Below are 22,384 nucleotides of genomic sequence, written 5' to 3' on the forward strand. Positions count from 1 at the left end.
TCTCCCACTCCCTCTCTCTCTCTATCCCCGCCCACTGCCTCTATCTCCCCTAGTCCCACACTCTATCCCTCTCCTTCCCTCTGTCTGAATGTTGCTCTCTCTCTCTCTCTCTCTCTCTTTCCCTCTGTCTCGGTCTGTCTCCCCCTCTCTCCCTCTCCCTGTCTGGCTCTCATTTTCCATCTCGCTCTTTTCGTCTGTCTCGCTCGCCCTCTGCCCTGCTCTCTCTCTCCCCTGTCTCACACACTCTCCCTCTCCGTCTCCCTAGGTATGACTCTCTTTTCACCTCTGCCTGTATATATCTCTATCTCCAACTGTCTGACTCTCACTCTCTGCCTCTATCTCTCTCTACCTCTACCCTCTTTCTCTACCTCTCTCTTTATCTCTCTGTCTCCCTCGGTTTCCCTGTACCTCTAGCTCTCTATTTCTATATCTCCCTAGCTCTCCCTACTTCTCTCTCTAACTCTCTCTCCGCCGCTCTCCGAGTGACTCTCTGTACCTCTTCCTCCCTAGCACTCTATCTAAACTCTCTATCTCCCTTTCTAATGCTCGCGCTCTGCCACTTTCTCTCTCCCTCTCTCCCAAACTCTCTTTCTACCCCTCTCTCTCTGTCTCTATCTCATCCTCTCCAACTGTCACTGTAATTTTTCTCTGCCTCTCTCTTTACCTCACTCTCTGACTCTGTCTGAAACTCTTCCGATTCTCTCTACGTCTATCTGTCTTTCTCTCTATCTCTCGATCGGCTTCTCTCTCTTCCATCTCTCTATCCCTCTATATCTCTCTCAACTTCTATACTTCTCTGTCTAACTCAATCACTAGGTCTCTCTATCTCTACTTCTCTCTTTTATTCTCTTTCTCAGCCTCTCTTGCTCTACCTCTTTGTCTCTCTCTTTCCCAAGCTCTCTCTACCTCTCTCTATATCTATGTCTCTCAGAGTCTCGAACCTTCTCTCTCCATTTCTTGATCTCAACCTCTCTCTCTCTCCTTCTTTCGGTCAGCCTCTCTCGCTCTCCCTCGCTCTCTCTTTGTATCTCTACCTTTCTCTCTCTCGTCTTCTCTACCTGTATTTTAATCTACCACTCTCTCCACCTCTCTCCCTCACTGCATCTCTCCCTACCCCACTCTCCAGCTCTACCTCTCTCGACATCTCTTTTAACTCTCTCTACCTCTATTAAAATCTCTACCTGTCTCTCTTTGTCTACCTCTCTTTTCCTCTCTCTACTGCTCTACCTCAATTTCTATATATACTGCATTCTCTCTCTAACTCTCCCTGCCTCTATCGTAATCTCTACCTCTGTCTTTCTCTATCTCTCTCTCTCTACCTCGCTCGATCTCGCTTCCTCTCCTTAACTCGACCACTGTCTTTGTCAACCTCTCTCTTTCTACCTGTCTCTCTAACTCTCTCTCTGTCTCTCTCTTCACCTCCCTTTCTCTCTACTTCTTTCCCTCCTTCGCTCTCCCTTCCTCTGTGTATATGTCCCTCTCGTTCTACTTTTCTCTCTACCTCTACCTCTCTATCCGTCTCCATGTACTCTCTCGTCATCTCACTCTCTCCTTCTCTTTCGACCTTTGTCCTTTTCCGCCTCCTCTCTGTCTCTGCCTCTCTCTCTACTTCTCTCTACCTCTCTCACCCTCTCTACTTCTCTACGCCTCGATCTAACTTCAGCTCTACCTCTTTCTCTAACTTTGCGTCTCTCTCTATGTCTCTCTCTAACTCTCTCTACCTCTCTCTCTATCTCTACCACCCTCTCTACTGCCCTCTCTCACTCTCTGTACGTCACTTTCTACCTTGCTCTCTCTATCTCTCTATGTCTCTCTCTAACTCAGTCTCTACCTCTTTATCTACGCCTACAATTCTCTTTCTCCACCTCTCTCGATCTCCACCTCTTTCTAACTATCTCTCGACCTCTCTATTTATCTACCTCCCTCACTTTCTATCAATCTCTATACCTCCCTTTCTCTACCTCTTTTTCTCTACCTCATTCTGACTAACACTATCTACCTCTCTGTTTCCTTTTTATTCCCCACCAATCTCTCTAACTCTCTCTCTATAACTCTCTCTTCCTCCATATTTCTCTCTAACTTTACCTATCTCTCTATCTATACCTCTCTTCTCTACAGCGCTTTCTTCATCTACCTCTCTCACTCTCTACCTCTCTCTACCTCGCTCTCGCTGCCTTTCTCTCCACCTATCTATCACTGTTTATCTCCGTAACACTCTACCTATCTCTCGAAATCTCTCTCTCCACCTCTAGCTCTTCCTTTATCTCTGTCTCTCACTTTGCCTCCCTCTCTACCTTTACATGTCTTCTCTACCGCGCTCTCCACCTCTCTCTCTCTGCTTCTCTCTTTATCTACCTCTCTAAATCTCTATCCCTCTCTACCTCGCTTTCTCTACCTCGCTATTTCTACATCTCTGTCGACCTATCTGTGTCGCTTTCTCTCCCTACCTCTCTATCTCTCTCTCTAAATCTCTCTCTCTTCACCTCTCTCTCTTCCTCTTGCTCTCTCTCTAAAGTTACCTCTCTTTCTTTCTGTACGTCTCATCGCTACTTCTGTCTCTCCACCTCTCTCTCTACCTCTTGCTATTTGTACATCTCACTTTCTCAAACTCTCTCACTCGCTTTGATTCTCATTCTATTTCTGTACCTCCCCCTACCCCCCATCCCTCACCTCACTACATACGAACAAAGAATAAAGAAAAATTACAAGCCAGGAACAGGCCCTTCGGACCACAAAGCCTGAACAGATCCAGGTCCACTCTCTAAACCTATACTGAAAATGTGTTGCTGGAAAAGCGCAGCAGGTCAAGTAGCATCCACATTCCGCAGGAGAATCGACATTTCGGGCATGAGCCCTTTTTCAGGAATGAGGAAAATGTGTCAAAACGACTAAGATAAAATGTAGGGAGGAGGGACTTGGGGGAGTGGCGTTGGAAATGCGATAGTTGGAAAGAGGCTAAGGTGAGGGTGATAAGGTGAGGGTGCTGGCTTATGGGCCAGGTGCTGGCAGGTGGGACTAGATTGGGTTGGGATATCTTGTCAGCATGGAGAGTTGGTCCAAACGGTTTGTTTCCATGCTGCACATTTTTTTTTTAGATTACTTACAGTGTGGAAACAGGCCCTTCGGCCCAACAAGTCCACACCGACCCGCCGAAGCGCAACCCACCATACCCCTACATTTACCCCCTTTTACCTAACACTACGGGAAATTTATCCTGGCCAATTCACCTGACCTGCACATCTTTGGACTGTGGGTGGAAACCGGAGCACCCGGAGAAAACCCACGCAGATACGGGGAGAACGTGCAAACTCCACACAGTTAGTCGCCTGAGTCGGGAATTGAACCCGGGTCTCCAGGCGCTGTGAGGCAGCAGTGCTAACCACTGTGCCACCGTGCCGCCCATAACTCTGACTCTTTGATTCTGTGACTCTGGAGAGGATGTTTCCATTGGCAGGTGAAACTAGGACAAGGCAGCAAAGCCTCAAGGATAGAGGGAGCAGTGATCGGACGGAATTGAAGAAGAACTTCTTCATCCAGAGCGTGGTAAATACATTGAATTCCTTGCCCAGTCAAATAGTTGACGCCAGTTCAGTAAACTTTTTTTTTCAGGTTAGACAGATTTTTTTTAACATTACACAATTTAACATTTACAGTGACAGCGCGTGTAAGTGCAGCTGAGTCCACAATATTATCAGACATCATCTTATTGAACGGCGGAACTGGCTCTAAAAGTCTGGAGGCCTACAAGAACGCATACGTTTTATTTTTGTATGTTCTTCTGGACACCAATGGATTGATCTGTAACACAGGAGCAGTTATATACCCAACTTGTAAGGCTGTATCAACCACCCCTTTACATTGTTCGGTAACACTGTTAGATCACTGACCAGTGTGGGGAAATTTGCAACCCGTGCTGAAAGTGACAGAATGCACAGCTCCTATTAATTTATAGCTTCATTGTATCATGATCATTTGTGTGTGAACATAACTGCCAGAGAGTGATGACTGGGAATCCGTTTAAAAACAAACAAATGGGAAGTGTTTGCGAAATGGACAGAGAGGGGAGACTGAGAGACAGTGTCTTTGAAGAATGTGTTCACAGGTTTCAGAATGCTGAAATTAAGACATTTAGATTGCGACCTGCCATATGGGTCAGTCTTCCCAGAAATGATGAGCGAACGAGATATTGGCATGAGTTCAGATGATGGCGATCTTAGGATGAGTATTTTATTCTGTAGCTTTGTAAAGGAGGCTGGGGTCAGCAGAGTCTTCGACTCTTTGGGCTGAATCTCATAATAGTATGTCTCTGTGTTATTTTCATTTAATGGGATGGAGGGATTGTCTGCTCGAGGCCGAGATAGTTTCTTGGTACTGTCTTGTCATACCCACCTCATTAACTACCTCTCAATCCCCATTTTGTCCCTCTGATTGAATGCCAGCACGAATGTCACACCCATCATGTCTGGAGGTACTCATTACCGCCCAGATACTCCTGGATATTCCGTGATCGATGGCACTGGTCACATACTTAAGCTTTCTACGTTTGGTGCTTTCCTGCACAGTTTACCAAGACCATGGCAGATTAGGTGAAATTGCACCTCGCTTTGTCGACAGAGGCACAGAGTTCTGGTGGATAGGCTAGTACAAAGGAGGGCATACTCTTCCCAGAGGGGGCGTACAGCCAAACCCACAGAGCATGGTCTGAGCTACCACCCAGCTCAGTGCAGTATTTGCCGTCTGAAGAAATGTCTAGAAATACAGGACAAGAGTCAATAACCTTCCCCGCCCTGCCAGGATAAGTATCACTGTATTTTCTCTGTTCACTCACACTCACTGCATATTTGCTACAGCACGTACCCCCGAAAAACGCTCAGGCTCTTAGTACTCATGCCGCACCTTCCCTATCTCTATCTCTGTCTCTCTCACGCTGTTTCTCACACGTCAGCTATACCTCAAACTAATAACATTGCATGGGTACAACATTTTGGACTGATTCACTCCTGACCCCTAACGTTTTCCTCCTCACCTCTACCAGCATTAACAGCAGGGTCACGCACTCCCAAATTCGCTTTCTCACATTACAGAAGAAATAGCCCAGCATAGGTCAGAAAGAGCCAAGCCAGATGGTAGAATGTTAAATATCCGTTCCCTCAGCTTCCCTCTTCCCACCGTGTAGAGAGGACCCTGACACTAGCCGGAGAGGACCGGGATGATTCGTGTGGAGATTATGAAATATCCACATCCCACCAACTGATTAAGGAGCAATGTTCAGTGAAGGGCGATTCTCACATTTATCCCACTGTTAGTTCCGTCTCCCTCGGCACATTTAGAAGCCTTAGCCCTGATGCCACCTCCCTTTTGTATGACCTGGTACAGTGAAGTCTCTACAGACTCGGTGGGTCGGAGGGTGGGCTCAAAAAACGTCGTTTCGACCACGAACCAGGAAGGAAGAACGGAGACTCCGTCCGACACATGCTCCTGGAAACAACTCAGATGCTGAGACTAATCTATGATATTAACTGCTCTCCCAATTGTGCTGACAGCTTCAATGATCTGTGATGAAAATCACTTGAGGCCCTTTGCATCTGTTTATATAATCTTCAAAATGCATTATCACACATTACTCTGCTTGGATCCTCATCTGCCATATAGCTGAACACTACACCAATTAGTCACTGTTACTCTTCCAGACTGCCGACCACGAAATGTTCAAACACCCAGCTTTGTTATCAGCAAGCATTGAAATTGTACTCGAATCGGACTTCACTCGGAAAAATTGAAATACTGATATACACAAAGCTATCAGTCAGGCAAAAACTGGCAGACTGCCCTTAAAACCAATCAAATGATTGCATACTGCCATTCAAGTAACATACTTACTGACACACTGCAGACTGAGTGAGTGAAATAATGACAAACGCATCATGGAGCAAGATTAATTGCAGTAGAGTCCACATGTCTGTGTAAGTATCAGTGTTTTTTTGTGTGAGTGAAAGGCAGATTCAAGACAGGTTTGATTCTCAGTTTAAGGAGATGCAAAGTCCCCTTCTGCTGGTCTTCTCACGTTGCAACATAGGTAGTGGCAGAAGGTGAAAGACATCAAGGACTAAATCACAGAGAGAAGGGGGGAGGGAAGCAGTGCACAGCTCTAATTAAACTGACAGCAGTGCACAGCTCTAATTAAATTCTAATTGAACAAACTCTAATTAACCATTAAGCCATGTGCTCTCAGGCACACATACAATTGCACGATAGGCTGCTTTAGAGAAAAGGTAAGTCTTCTGAAGCCCCATAGAATGGAACATGCTTATGAGGAATAATGGTATTGCGTAAACTGTAATTTGAAAATTTTCTATTTTTCGGCAGTATGCCTAACACAAAGTGCATATTAAATTGTTGTTCCACTGAAATTGCATCCAGTACTCTCCGAGTTAAGCATTTTTGAAGATGTTCTGATGAATTTTATTGCAAATTCTCTTACTTCCAAAGTTTTGTGATGTACTCTGCAGGATAATGTTTGTCAATGTGAAGTCATCCATTTTGTTAGGATACTCTGTACAAGGCAGGGTAAATTTAAATCAGGCACACAGAAAATCTTCCCTAGCACCGTAATCTGTTCAATTTGGAGTTGCAAAGAACGATCCAAAATTTCACTGTTTAAAGAAAGAAAGTAACAATTTTATTCTTTAAGTCGAAAAGAGATCGTCAGACAACCACTTTTTACAACTGCTTCCTCTTAAATCTATTTTTTAACCTCTCAATCTTAAAATACTGGCATGGTAAAAATATCGCATAAGATATACAAAACAAAATCGCGTTTCAAAATCAGACAGCTGTGTCGATTCTCCTTTGTCGATTTTCGTCTGGAGATTTTCCTCTGTAGATTTTCTCACTCAGTTTTTCGGTCTTCTGCAGCATAAATTTCTGATTGGCAGGTGCCTTGCAGAGTGCTACTCTGCTGGCAGTCAGATGGTGCTTGCCTGCTCGTTGGCGTTCTTCCAATTGTTCGGAATAACTGATTTTATACCACAAAACATCAAACCGTATCATTTGTTTGATGTCATCAAAACTTTTAGCTTCAAATTCGATTGACTTTTAGTCTCATGAGGCAACTTTAAACTGATTGGCTAAATTCGAATTTGTTGCATACCATGGCAACGCAGCTCCAGGTATTTGTTTCATGTCAAAATGATACGTTTTAAATTGTTCACCACACTCTGTGCTTTCAGTAATTCATTACTAGGTTTCACGCTCTCCTAAAGGTACAGTACAAGGCTACACATTCGTAACAAATATCAACCTGGACTGTTGTTTAAATGGAGAAAAAATGCAGCATGTTACATTTCAGAAGAACCTGGGGTGTCCTTGTGCATAAAGCAAATTAAGTTGGTTTGCAGATGCAGCTGATAATTAAGGCAGCAGATGGAATATCCTCCTTCATTACAATGAGGCTACACACCTAATGACATAGACCAACACAGACACAGACACACATAGAAATAACCGTAATTACAGAGTCACGCAAAAACGGCAATATTTTAATAGAGAGATACATAGATTGTTGAATTATGAGGGATTTAAACGTTCTGTGAAAAAGCGAGGAGTCTGGTGCTGAGAAATAGAGCAGCCATTATCGGACAGCAAAGCGATCTTATTGGCACAGTGGCCACATTCTGCTCCTGTTTCTTGTTTCTATTGTTATATGAGACCTTAAAATGTGTACTGAGACTCCAGAGTCATTTAAGGCTGCTGAATATTTGATTGTAGAGTCAATGGTAATGTGGAATTGTTTTGATGGCCTAAACTGTGCATGTCTGTTACTCAGTGTTGTTCTTTTGTCTCAAAAGAGTTCGTGCTTCAGTGTGCGGTTAACACAGTTATAACATAAATGGTCCCCCATTGACATACGGATGTGCCTTTATTCTTTGGCCTGTGCCATCTCTCGTGTCCTCCTCCACAGGGAACAGTGAAGATTGGGTCATTGAAGCTATTCAAAGCTGACATCAACTAACCTTTGGCATTTGGGTAAAATATTAATGGGGAAAACGGGTGTCCAGTCACAAGCAGATTACAAAATATATGGAGCAACAGATGCAAGGGGCCAATTGATCCAACCTATGCGTTTTTTTTCTGGCTAAGCACCTCAACAGCGTTGCAGGAAGAGGAAGATCCCATTCAACCACTCAAAGTCGTGAAAATGAGACACGATGCGAACACTCAGCCCACGCCCCACATCCAATATTTACACAAGGATGGAATGGAGTCATTCAGCTCTTTGTGTAATTCCACAACGCAGGATGGGAACATTCAAATATTCCAAAGTACTTCCCAGGAAGAGCTACCCCCGCCTCCCCCATAGCATGTTCCAATTTGGTGATCGAGTAACATTATTGTATGTTTCAGCTCAAAGAGAGAGAAAATAGAACCTGCCTGAGAAGGAATGTCCAGTGACTCACCCTCTCGTTCCTTATTTCCCCTCACAAAGAAGTGGTGGATCTAAAAACACTTCACTCATCTTTACCATGCGTAGAGGATCCCTGTCGGTGAATCATTGGAATTTCTCTACTGTCTGAACCAAAGTAAATTTGGTCAAATCCATCTGTTCCTGGAGGAAATCCCATTGTCAATATATTGATTGAGCACAATAACTTCCAGGAGCAGAGTCATATTTGGGCAATCACATTTTCTTTCTTTTGTTGTGGGTACAGGTATTATTTAGACACGGTTCTTCCACATTGGCACCCCGTACAGATGCTTGCTTGTGCGTCTGTGTCTGTGTGAAATGGAGGACAGACTGGAATGTTTGGTTCAATCCACAACCAGTTCAGCCATAATCTTGGTACTGATGTAATAGGGTCTAAGTGTTTCTGCTCCATATTTATGTATCTCTAAGTTCCATTCAGACTCTCAAAGCAACTAGACAGTAGCAGCTGGTTACCACTTGTTCGTTGTACCTGGTCCAGAGCAACACAGGAAATCATTCACTCATCAAGTCAATCACATTTAGTTTGGTGTGGGTCGGACAATTGTCGTGAAAAAAACAACACAGGCTGGATATAAAAGGGTCCCCTCCTTTATCTTTATGCAGTTGCGCCTCTCTGTAACTGGTGCTCAATCTATTGAACATGCTACAGACCCAAGATTCACCTCCTGTAGAGGCGCCATACACCACCCCGAGGTGGCTCACAAGATACGCTGATCTCTCTGCAACATTTCCTAACAGGATTTTCAAGAAAATAACAGCCAGTAAAATTCCAAAGTCAAAAAATGAAAAGCTAAGCCTCAGAAGTAGACCATTTATATCCTGAAACCTCACTTTGCCGTACAATTCGATCATCGCCGATCTGTTCCGGACCTCAACTGTATTTGGTTTTCTGGAAATAATGCAGAACAAGTGAGTTAGATGTTCAACGTGGAACGTTGAGCACCAGGTACCATAATTCAATTATTTTTTGAAAAGATAAGGAAACGGGTAGGCTGATCCATATGTTAAAGTTTTGAATTCCTGAAAGGTCAATTTTGATGGCATTTTGAGAAACTTTTACAAATTGATTTGAGGAGAGTGCTTGAAGTTAAAGGGACGGCTACCAGTTGTGCTGTTTCCAAATGAGAGGTTATGGGAGTTCAGAGACAGTATTTTCCTGTTCGTGTGAAGGACAAGGATGGCGGAAGAAGGAACGTTTGGTTGCCTTAAGTTATTGAAACTTAGCCCAAGAAAATAAAGAGGCCAACGCCAGGGATAGAAAGTTAGTACCAGTGAATCCGTTCTGGAGTGCAGTTGGTGTAAGATTATGCTTACAAGGAAAATCAGAGTGCAAAAATTGACATGAGCTAGGTTTTACAGAGAAAGGTAAGGAGAATTCAAACAGATTCTGCAAGAATATTAATGACACATTCTGTCATAGAGTCATAGAGATGTATAGCATGGAAACAGACCCTTCGCTCCAACCCGCCCATGCCGACCAGATATCCCACGCAATCTAGTCCCACCTGGCGGTACACGGCCTATATCCTTCCAAACCCTTCCTATTCATATACCCATCCAAATGCCTCTTAAATGTTGCTATTGTAACAGCCTCCACCACATCCTCTAGCAATTCATTCCATACACGTTCCACCCCCTGTGTGAAAACGTTGCACCTTACGTCTCTTTTATATCTTTCCCCTCTTACCTTAAACCTATGCCCTCTCATTCTGGACTCCCTGACCCCAGGGAATAGACTTTTTCTATTTATACTATCCATGCCCTCATGATTTTGGAAACCTCGATAAGCTCACCCCTCAGCCTCCGACGCTCCAGGGAAAACAGTCCCAGACTGTTCAGCCTCTCCCTATAGCTCAAATCTTCCAACCCTGGCAACATTCTTGTAAATCTTTTCTGAACCCTTTCAAGTTTCACAACATCTTTCTGATAGGAAGGGGACCAGGATTGCACATGACTTATTATAGCGAGGATTTGGCCCCGTAAAACTCAATCAGCCATCGATGTGAGAATATTCAGATGGAGAGTTGGGTTTATTCGGTTTTACATGTCCTCTGAGGTGTAAATTGAAAATTTTAAAAGTTGACTCTTATGGCACCATCCTAGATACAAAGGTAGTGATGCATAGAAACTTGGTACAAAGCAGAAAATATAGAAAACAAGAGTCAAAATATAAAAAAAAATTGCAGTCCTTCCTATAAAACTGAAAAAAAAACCCAAAAGCAGTTAACTGTTCAAGAGGGAGTCCATAACTACCTGTTCACGCTACGTTCACACTCCTCACAAGGATTCAAACTCCTCTACTCTAACTGCGTTATAGTCCATTCCTGCTAGATATGTGAAATCTGACACGAATATTTTGTGTCAGGATCTATCATCTAGAAATTAGAGAACTAAGCAGGGATATTTTGAAAAGAGGACACTTCACTGAAAAGGAAGTGCTGGATGTCTGAGAATTCATAAACAAGATCTGATCAAGCTAGGGAGGACGTTGTGATGGCCCAGCAGAGACATCATCAGCAGTCATGGGTGAGGTGCAAGAGGACTTGAAGATGGCAAAAGCTCGAACATTCTTATTCTCAAATGGCCTCAAGAGAAAGACAGGGAACTATAGACGTCTGACTTCAATGGTGTGTAAGTGAAGGGAATTCTAAGAGACATGATAAATAGGCATTTGGAAAGGCAAGGACTGGTCAGATATACCAAAACAAAACAGAAGCTGCCGGAAAATTTCAGCAGGTCAGTTAGCAGGAGTGAAGAGAAATCAGAGTTAACGTTTCGCGTCGGGTAACCCGTCCTCAGAATGGATGGGAGGTGGGATTATGTAGGTTGTTGTGCTGAAGGTAGGGTCGTGGGGAGGGAATAGTAGCAAGTGATAAATGGTAATAGAGACCCAAACACAGAGGAAATAGAGTTGGACAGAAATCTTAATGGATGTAAATCTGGCTGGGAGGGTGTTTAGCATTTAATGGAGACTGTTAGTAGCTAACATTGGTGTCTAATGACAGGTTATATGAAAATAAGGCCTGGTGTGTGGGCTCGGGATATATGACATATGAAAGTTCAGCCCTAAAATTATTGAATTGGATATTGTGCCTGGAGGGCTGCAGGATCCCCAATCTGAAAAGAATTCGTTGTTCTTCCAGGTTGCACTGATCTTTGCTGATTCACTACAGCAAGTCAGAATCGGATATGTTGACAAGGGTACAGGAGGGTGTGTTAAGTTGACAGACAATTGGAAGTTCAGTGTCTTTCTTACGGGCAGAAATAAGTTGTTCTGAAAAACGGTCTACCAGTTTACGTTTCGTTTCCCAGTGGTAGAGGAGACCAAATGGTAAGCAATTAATGCAGTAAAATAGATTGTGGGAAGTGCATGTCAAGTGTGTCTTCATCTGGAAGATGTGTTTGTGCCCATACAAACTGAAAATGGAGGAGATAAATCGGGTGTTGATACATCTGCAGCAGTTGCATGGGAACGTTCTGTGGAGCTGTGTGATAGGGATTGTCTGTTGGGAATAAAGCAAAATGTGGACCAGGGTGTCCAGGTGGACAAGCGAGGGGTAGGGAATATCCGTCTGGTGGTGGCATCTCGATGGAGGTGGTGAAATGGTGGTTAATGGTGTTCTAGATGTGGATGCTGGTGGGATGGTAGATAAGGATTGGGAAACCTTGTTGCTGTTGCGAGAGGGTAGTGAGTGGATCAGGGTGGAAGTACAGGATCTGCATTACATCTCTGTTGTGAAACTAACAACAACGGTGCTGAAAAATCCTCAGTCAAGGAAGATATTGCAGTTATGCAGGGTGGAATATCGGAGGAAATCATGTCTCACAAACCTCGAGAATTTGTGGAGGAGAGCAAGAAGATAGATGAAGGCTGAACGTTAGAGATTGTTTGCCTGGACTTTATGAATGCCTTAGAGAGGTACTGTACAGTAGATCTGTTAGAAAGTGCAAATCACATGAGATCAGAGAGAGCTAACCAATTGGATAGTATGTTGACTTGACAAGAGAAGGCAGAGGTTCGTGGCAGAGGCTTGTTGATCAGCTTGGACGCCTATGAACAGCGGTATGTCACAAGGATCGGTCCTGTGTCTGCTGTTGGATGTTTATTTTTACAATGTCTCGGTTGGAAATATGGGAAGCACGGAGTGTTAATTTGTGGATGACAAACGAATTGGCGGTATAATAGACAGTGAAGAAGGTTATCTATGATTACATTGAGATGTTGATCAACTAGGCGAGTGAGCTGAGGAGAGATGGTGTTTAATGCAGATAAATGTGTGCTGTTCCATTTCATAAAACAAACTACACACTTAATTCTAGAGCCCCGAGGTGTATTACTGAACAGGGAGAGTTGAAGTACAGGTATACAGCTCCTTGGTTGTTGTGTTAGAGGTGGACAGGGTGGTGAAGCAGCACTTCATCAGCCAAAACATTGAGTTACAGGCGTTGGGATGATATGATACGGCTGTAGAAGGTAATGATAAGGCTACTTTTGGAATGCTGTGTTCAAGTCACATCCTCCTGGTATTGGAAGGAGGTCACTGAACTAGGATGTGCATAAACATATGTGAAATGATGTTACCAAACTGGAGATTTTGAGCATTATAGATAAGCTGAGTCTTCTTGTCCCTGTAGCGTAGGAGGCTGAGGGTAGGATTTTTTAAAATCATGAGGAACAAGGATGCTCTCAGTAGACCAAGTCCTTTCAACAGGATAGAGGTGTGCAATATCAGTGGGTTGAAGGTGAGTGGGGAGAGTTTAAAATGGATTGAAGAGGCAACTGCTTCGCACAGACGGTGTTTTATATATAATGAGCTGTCAGATGACGTGATACAGGCGAGTACAATTACAAGACATAAATGATAATTGACTGGGTATGTGCTAAACGCAGGAAAATTCGGACTAGTTCAGTTTAGAAAACCTGGTGAGCAGGAATGAATTTGGCAGAATGATCTATTTGCATGTTTGCCAAAAGTGAGTACAACAGATGCTGGAGAAAACAGTCAAGATTTGAGTGGTGCTGAAGAAACGCAGCAGTTTAGGAAGCATTCGAAAAGCATGACAATCGATGTTTCAGGCAAAATCCCGTCATCAGAATCAGGGGTTTTTGCCTGAAACGTCGATTTTCCAGCTGCTCGAACTTTCTTGAATACAGTATTCCTGATATTGATATGATGTTGCGGACTTGCTGTCACATTTTGATCGTGATAATTCTTCAGTTTACCATTACCATCAAGCCGATCTGTGGTTCAGTATTCAGTGTGGGTAAATATGCCAGCGTGATAACCTGTTAAAGCCAGTACATCTGGCTGCTTACATTCCAAATATCAGATCGGACGGAGAGGGTGAAACGGTCCCAAGGCCAACTAACAAGATTGAAGCTCTGCAATCCTGTTACATCGAATACTAAATGGTGATGCACGAGAAAACAACTCCTGCAGTAGATATGACAAAGGCAATGGGCCGTGCCACCATTGCTTCACTCGGACTGAAGATTGTCAACAAGCCGTGACCCTTGGGAAACTCCAGCTCAGACATCTATCTGACAATGTCGAACATTACAAAACTATTTTCATTCTCCTCAGAGGAGAATATTTACAATCTAACCAACGTCCACACGCTCAATCCCATCACGAAAGTCAAATCGGTGGACGTTCTTTCTGACAGAGCTGTCAATCAACTCAGAGATAACCTGCTTAGTGTGCTATCCGATAGATACCCATGTGGAGACGCTGTGGAAATGTGACTGGATCACTCATCCAGAGCAGGTCAGTGATCTGGCAACTGGTGGAAGCTATAAACAATTAATAAAATATTGGGATCTAAAATCTGGTGCCAGTAATGGTGACTTTGAAGCCAATGTCGACTACAAACATCAATTTGCTTCCCCAATGAACAATAAGGAGGCAAATATCCCATGATTTCCTGGAGCCTCCTAAATGTGCTTCCAGGCGGACAGACATGCAATAAACTAGTCAATGGTTATGAAATATCCAAGGAACAGACTCAATTAGTCCAAATGTTTCAAGGTCTTAAATGATATTATCAGGTAGAGCGCTGGACACGAGTCTCGGTATCAGAAACTGGAATGGGAAACAAGGTTAGGTCCATCCTGCAGAGATTTCCTTCATAATTCTGAGAGCTTGTGATAAAATTTAAAGACTTTCTCCATAGACTGCGCAGAAACATCTGGAAAGGAGTAGTCAATGCACTGAGTCTCTCCAGTTCAGAGAGGTAGGGAGATGTATACAGGCTCGAGGAGGAGAGAGAGAACGTTTGCATGTGGCTAAATTGGCTTCAGAACGATATGCAAATGCATTGTGGCGCTCGGCAGCGATAACGCAGGCAGGAAACGAGGTATGGACTGAAGGAATATATACAGGTAGGCAGGTACGTAGGGATATGAGATGGGTACAGAGGTTGTGTGTTAGAGTAGGATTGGAGGCAGTACAGTTTTAGGGTCTGGAGAAAGTTACTGTGATGTGCTGTAGGGGCTGGGGAAAGGTGCCCAGATGGAACTGTTGGCAAGGGGTGAGAACGTCAGAGAGACGGGGAGAAGTCGAAGTACTGGATAAGATAGCAGAAATACAGATTATTGTAGTAACTGCAGGAGGAGCTTACCGAGCAAGTTATCGAGATTGGAGCAACTGACAGTGATTGAGGAAGGCAGTCACATTGAAGCAGGTTTAAAATATGTAGTGGGATTATAGGGTGGAGAGTAGGTTGCAGGGTTAGCAACTGCTTTAGGAGTTAGAAGAACCGTACGTTTCTAAGACGTGAAATCGATACAGTGTTGAAAAGGGAGCACAGAAACAGAAGATCCCAGGGTTCAATACTACCCTGTTCAGAGATGTCACTTTCACATCTGTTGTACTGATGCTCACTGCAAAGCACTGACCTATGCTGTTTCAGGAAGGTAAAGTACATCGGAGCTGAAAGAAGCTCACTTGCAAGAGTTTGGTGATTAAGCCATTATGCTCTGTGTTCACCCTTCAGCACTGTGGCTATGTCATACTTTGTTAGCCGATGCTTGGAGCCTTCTAATTGCTCCCTGATCTCTGTTCACTGTGAGTGATCTTACCTTGTTGACGCATTTATTGATGGTTCCACACATCCCTGCCGTTTATATCTATACCTGACCTCCTGAGCTCAATGAAGTTGTGGATGAGAAAGGAGTCGAGAATTCTGCTCAGTCTGGAGATTCCTGAGTACCTACAGCAAACAGGGAATTAGAATGTGAAGTTCGAATAATGCATTTGAAATGGCACTGATTCCCCCAGAGATCTGGGAAGTCCCATTCTCAATCGGTGGCCTGTGATGCCTCATCTCTGCAGTGGAGAATTATGTTGTCTCAGAATCTCACAGGAGCTGCACAAGATGCAGTCAGAGGCAACAGTTAGACCCACAGTGACAGATACCACATGGAGCGATACTGGGTTATGCCACCAGAGTTCAGGAACATATCAAGATAAAACAATGTGAGAACGAAGGGGCTTTGATTCATGAAGCATTAGTATCAGTAATCAGGGATAGGTGAGGTATGGGCGGGAGAGGTGATGGCCTGCTGCTACACTTACTGCAGTATTTATTCATAAACTAATGCCGGAGAAAGAGATACCCACCTGAATGCTCAATATCCTTTATGGAAGGAAAACTGCAATATTCATCTGTTCTGACCTACATTTGACTCCAGAGCCACAGCAATGGGGTGGACTACCAACTGAGCTCTGGTATGTACGAGCAAGCCATTTGGTTCAAGGGCATGTGCGGCTTTGCAATAAACGTTTGCCAGCCACAGACACCGTCGTTAAAAACTAACTGGAACCATGCGTGGACCAGTGTCCTGGCCAATCGTGCTGGTAGTTTTACGGAGTGGGCTTTAAACAGACAGAGAGGATGCGGGGACAGCGTTCAGGTGAAAGAACGTTTTCAAATGTAAACACAAAACGTGACATAACAAAACAGCATGGTGATGAAACGAATAGTTTTGTGACAAAACATTTTGAAAATAAGTACATTGCAACTTCCTTTATGCAACAGACCAACTACCTACACAGAGCTAGGTGGACGTGTGACACAGAGTTTAAATGCAGTTATTTATGAGAGAGACGTGAGTGCAAGGCGAACAAAACTTAGAACATTAATATTCAACAGTACATGTCCTTGTTAGGAGTCAGGCAGAATGAGAAAGCAGTTTCCGTACTCTTATCAGTGCAGCAAAAGCATTTGGACTCATATCAGGGAGGAGTAACAGTCCGAATGTAAATTCTGGGTAAACAGTGTCAGGAATACAAATAGCAGGAGAGTTTTAGGCTACCGAACAGCATTTGTCCTTGTCACTGCATTCAGAAGGAATTCATTGGAATTTGTAGTAAAGGCACAGTGATTATTATGGGAGAGTTCAATATTCCTATAATCTGTAATATTTACGATGATAGTGATATTCGAAGATGAGATTATGATTTTTTCTTGTCAGTACTTCTTTAAAAACGCATTGTGCAATTGGCTATGGACGCAGATATCCCAAATTGACCGTGAGGTGATAAAGCTGATTGAACGAGTAATGTGCATCTCAGGAATAGAGAATTCAACGTTTCGAGCATAAGCCCTTCATCAGGAATAAGAGAGAGAGAGCCAAGCAGGCTGAGATAAAAGGTAGGGAGGAGGGACTAGGGGGAGGGGCGATGGAGGTGGGATAGGTGGAAGGAGGTCAAGGTGAGGGTGATAGGCCGGAGTGGGGTGGGGGCGGAGAGGTCAGGAAGAGGATTGCAGGTTAGGAGGGCGGTGCTGAGTTGAGGGAACCGACTGAGACAAGGTGGGGGGAGGGGAAATGAGGAAGCTGGAGAAATCTGAATTCATACCTTGTGGTTGGAGGGTTCCCAGGCGGAAGATGAGGCGCTCCTCCTCCAGCCGTCGTGTAGTTGTGTTCTGCCGGTGGAGGAGTCCGAGGACCTGCATGTCCTCGGTGGAGTGGGAGGGGGAGTTAAAGTGTTGAGCCACGGGGTGATTGGGTTGGTTGGTTCGGGCGGCCCAGAGGTGTTCTCTGAAGCGTTCCGCAAGTAAGCGGCCTGTCTCACCAATATAGAGGAGGCCACATCGGGTGCAGCGGATGCAATAGATGATGTGTGTGGAGGTACAGGTGAACTTGTGGCGGATATGGAAGGATCCCTTGGGGCCTTGGAGGGAAGTGAGTGTGGAGGTGTGGGCGCAAGTTTTACATTTCCTGCGGTTGCAGGGGAAGGTGCCGGGGGTGGAGGTTGGGTTGGTGGGGGGTGTGGATCTGACAAGGGAGTCACGAAGGGAGTGGTCCTTGCGGAACGCTGATAGGGGAGGGGAGGGAAATATATCCTTGGTGGTGGGGTCCGTTTGGAGGTGGCGGAAATGGCGGCGGATAATACGTTGTATGCGCAGGTTGGTGGGGTGGTAGGTGAGAACCAGTGGGGTTCTGTCTTGGTGGCGGTTGGAGGAACCTCCAACCTCCACCCCCGGCACCTTCCCCTGCAACCGCAGGAAATGTAAAACTTGCGCCCACACCTCCACACTCACTTCCCTCCAAGGCCCCAAGGGATCCTTCCATATCCGCCACAAGTTCACCTGTACCTCCACACACATCATCTATTGCATCCGCTGCACCCGATGTGGCCTCCTCTATATTGGTGAGACAGGCTGCTTACTTGCGGAACGCTTCAGAGAACACCTCTGGGCCGCCCGAACCAACCAACCCAATCACCCCGTGGCTCAACACTTTAACTCCCCCTCCCACTCCACCGAGGACATGCAGGTCCTCGGACTCCTCCACCGGCAGAACACAACTACACGACGGCTGGAGGAGGAGCGCCTCATCTTCCCCCTGGGAACCCTCCAACCACAAGGTATGAATTCAGATTTCTCCAGCTTCCTCATTTCCCCTCCCCCCACCTTGTCTCAGTCGGTTCCCTCAACTCAGCACCGCCCTCCTAACCTGCAATCCTCTTCCTGACCTCTCCGCCCCCACCCCACTCCGGCCTATCACCCTCACCTTGACCTCCTTCCACCTATCCCACCTCCATCGCCCCTCCCCCTAGTCCCTCCTCCCTACCTTTTATCTCAGCCTGCTTGGCTCTCTCTCTCTTATTCCTGATGAAGGGCTTATGCTCGAAACGTTGAATTCTCTATTCCTGAGATGCTGCCTAACCTGCTGTGCTTTGACCAGCAACACATTTGCAGCTGTGATCTCCAGCATCTGCAGACCTCATTTTTTACTCTTTTGAACGAGTAATGTCACTCCCAGAGATCTTCTGGGAAATTCTGATGAGTTGGAATTCATAGGAATTATGAAATTTAAAGTGACCATAAAGCCCAACCAACGATCATAAACAAAGCCACTTAGTGAGTTTGTGAGGAGAACTAATCAAGGTAAACAGGGTAAACAAACTGAAATGCGTGGCTTTAAATGAAGAGTGGAAAACATTTAAAGGAAAAATATAAAATATCAAGCAAAAGGAAATGCCATTTAAACAAACAGAACTTTGGCAACAAAATCAGACCTGTCTCTCACTCAGGATGGAAGAGTTGATATTCAATTGGAGATGGTCAGAAGACCACAAAAAACCTAATAATTCTGAAGTAAGTAAGTGTTTCAGAAATATGGATGTTGCTGTTAACGAGATCACAAGGTGTCTCCTGGCAGGAGAGGGGAGTAGGAAAAGGAATCATTGCCAGGGTTGAATGAGAAGAGAGGACCATGGAGAATTGATGGTGCTGAAGTTTGGAGGAGTGTTACAGAGAGTAGCCAGGGCCTGAAAGATTTTCCAAAGCCTGCACGAATTGCTGCAGCTGGAGGTATTTGCAGCTGTCGCAGGGGAAATGTGCACGTTTACTTTTTCATTAATAGGATGAGGATGTCATTGATTGGATCGGAACGCATTGCCCACTACTAATTGTGCCGATCGGATCTGACTCAGCCACCTGGCTGTAAGTCTGGAGTCACATGTCACCCAGACAAGGTAAGGATGTAAGACGTCCTTCTGTACAGGATGTACCTGAATCAGATAAGATTTTGAGATTGTCAGCAACGCTTTTATAGTGGCCTGGATGATGTCGTGGACAGCCGCAATCTGGCATCCCAACAGATATTCTCAGTGTTCTAACCAACAACGGTAAGCATATCAAATGCATGCATCACCAGCCTTTCTCGTGTGATGAAACTTCCAAAGCACAGTTAAATTCCATCTGTAGGTTTTTCTATTTGACAAAACTGACCAGATTATGAATATTAACTGTACAAATCCTGCTCTAGTTTGCCTTAGTAAAATGCAACGAGAAAAGCTCTACCTCATATTTCAAACCCACGAACCTCGTAGTACTGTTGATCACTGTGTACTCTTAGATAAAACTCTTTACTGTCTATTGTAACACACATTTCAGTCACAATCACAAGTGTGTTAACTCTGACTCCAGTGTTCTCATTCAAATCGTTTATATAGTGCACAGAAAAGTAAAACGCATCAGGAATAAAAATAGCAGAACAGTTTTGGGTGACTTGGCTAATCTAGAACGTGGAGAGATTTCAGTTTTATTTGAGAAGAGCTTGCATAGATTTTGATTGTACCCTTCAGAGTCTGGAAGAATGTCGAGTCATGGAGAATAGCCACTCTATTAATTAAACCAAACACCCACAAAAGCTCGCCTCGCCTAGTAATCTGCTTAGTATGCTTGTCAGAGTAGAGCAATTTGTACTTTTTAAAGAAAATAAGAACATATTTTGATCTCTATAGTTGAACATTAAACAACAAGTGTTCACAACTTTACGACCCTTTGATCATAACTTTTTGTCAGCTGCCTCCAAATCCACAACAGAACGCTGTTCCTATCAAACGCTTATCAAACATATTTCAACCTAATTTCCAAACCAAACAGCCACAGTCATTTTCATTGTCTGTCTTCTTCCGGCTAGAGATCTCCCTTGGTCGCATTATTTCTTTTTTATTGCGGATATTTATTCGTATGAAACACGCTCATATGGAGTGTGTTTTCTCAATACAGCAACCAACTAAGGTTTGCATTTTAAATCCAATTTTCTACATTTTCATTTTTTCAGTGCACTCTGCGAATACCATGCCGTCATAGGTACATGTTAGGTCTCAGATCAAAACAGCATTCACTCCTTTAAAGGTACTGTTCACACCTTTTGTTCCGTAACAGGAACAAGAGAGAAACTGAATGAAACTGAATGAAGATTCTTTGGGGTTTTTCCCAGTGCAGATGCCGGGAAGTTCGAAAATAGAACAGGACAGTACTACAATAGACCTTTCAGAAAATCATTCTGGGAGAGTGTCGTAAAAAAATGATTTGGAGAATGTCTACGAAATTGCTTTTTGGAGAAGTCTGCCGTGGAGACCACTAAGGAGCATGCAATCCTGGATTTACTGTCATGCAGTTGTGCAGACTTCATAAGCGAGTTTAATGTGAAAGAACTCTTCAGAGGCAGTGACCATAATATGATTGAATGTATTCTGCAATTTGAGAATGATAACGTGGGGTCCAGAGTCAGGTATAATTACATTTCAGTTAAATGACGGCAACTGACGATGCAAGAGGGAGTGGCTGGGTAAAATTGACTGGGGGACGAGGTGAGCTTGAAAGACAATGGAGAAGGAAGGGAAACGTTTGTGGGAATAATTCGGGAGACACAATCAATATTCATCCCTGGAAACACGAAGAATGTTACAGATAGAATGAGGCAACAGTGCTTGATCAGGGTAATCAGGGACAGTTTTCATACAAAAGTGACAGCATATAGTGTGGCTTAGTGCAGTTGGAAATAAGAGGATAAGAAGCTGACACAGACCAGCAAAGGAGCATAAAAAAGGAGAATATTACATATGCGGGTAGGTTAGCCAATAATACAAGAAAAGATTGCAAGATTTTCTTTCGATATATAACGGTAAAAAGAGAGGGGGAAGTGGGCATTTGATCTTTGGAAAATGAGGAGAGAAAAGTAGTACAGGGGTCCACAATGGCTGTGGAACTGCAGAAATAGTCTGCAACCATCTTCACGGTGGAAGACAGGAATAGTATTCCAAAAATTCAATCGAGTCCGGACGCAGAGATGAGTATGGTGGGCATCACCATGGAGAAGATGCTCCATAAACTGAAAGCTCTGAAAATGGAATAATCGCCTGGACCAGATGAGTTCCACCCCAGAGTTCTGACGGAAACGGCTGAAAAGGTAGTGGAGGTTTTATTAGTGAACTTCCACTTATCACTGGAATCACGGAGAAGCTCAGAGGACTGGAAAGCTAACAAACAAGCCTTGTTCAAGAATAAAGTAAGACTGAATGAGTCCGATAAAAGTTCGATTGGTCTGACCTCAGTCGTTGCTAAGATTTAGGATTCCATTGAGATGGATGAGATTTATGAACAATTGGAAGTGCCCAGTGAAAACAAAAGTATGCTTTCATCACGGAGAGGGTTCACCTGATAAATCTGTTCGAATTATTTGAGACAAGCAACGAACACTTTAAAGTAATAGAGCCAATGCATGCTATGCATCTGGACTTCCAGAAAACACTTGATAAGCTGCCGCCAAGGAGGCTGCGAAGTTGGAGAAGTTATTCCTCTCAGGATGATAGCCAGTGACTCGTGGTGTTCTGTAATGGTCAGTTTTTGGATCACAACTCTTCACTTTATATATTAATGATCTGGATGAAGTAAGTGAAGGCAGCAGATACAACGATAGGTGGAGCTGCACGGAGCACTGACTGGGACAGTGAGTCTGTAGAAAGATTTAGACAGGTTCGGAGAGACAGCAAAGGCAAGGCAGACGAAATATGACATGGGAATGTGTGGGGTTATGCACTGTGGTGTGAAGAATAGAGGTATGGACTATTTTATAAATCGGCAGAACTTTATGAAATC

This window comes from Hemiscyllium ocellatum, chromosome 51, assembly GCF_020745735.1.
Source record: "Hemiscyllium ocellatum isolate sHemOce1 chromosome 51, sHemOce1.pat.X.cur, whole genome shotgun sequence".
Taxonomy (NCBI): Eukaryota; Metazoa; Chordata; class Chondrichthyes; order Orectolobiformes; family Hemiscylliidae; genus Hemiscyllium; species Hemiscyllium ocellatum.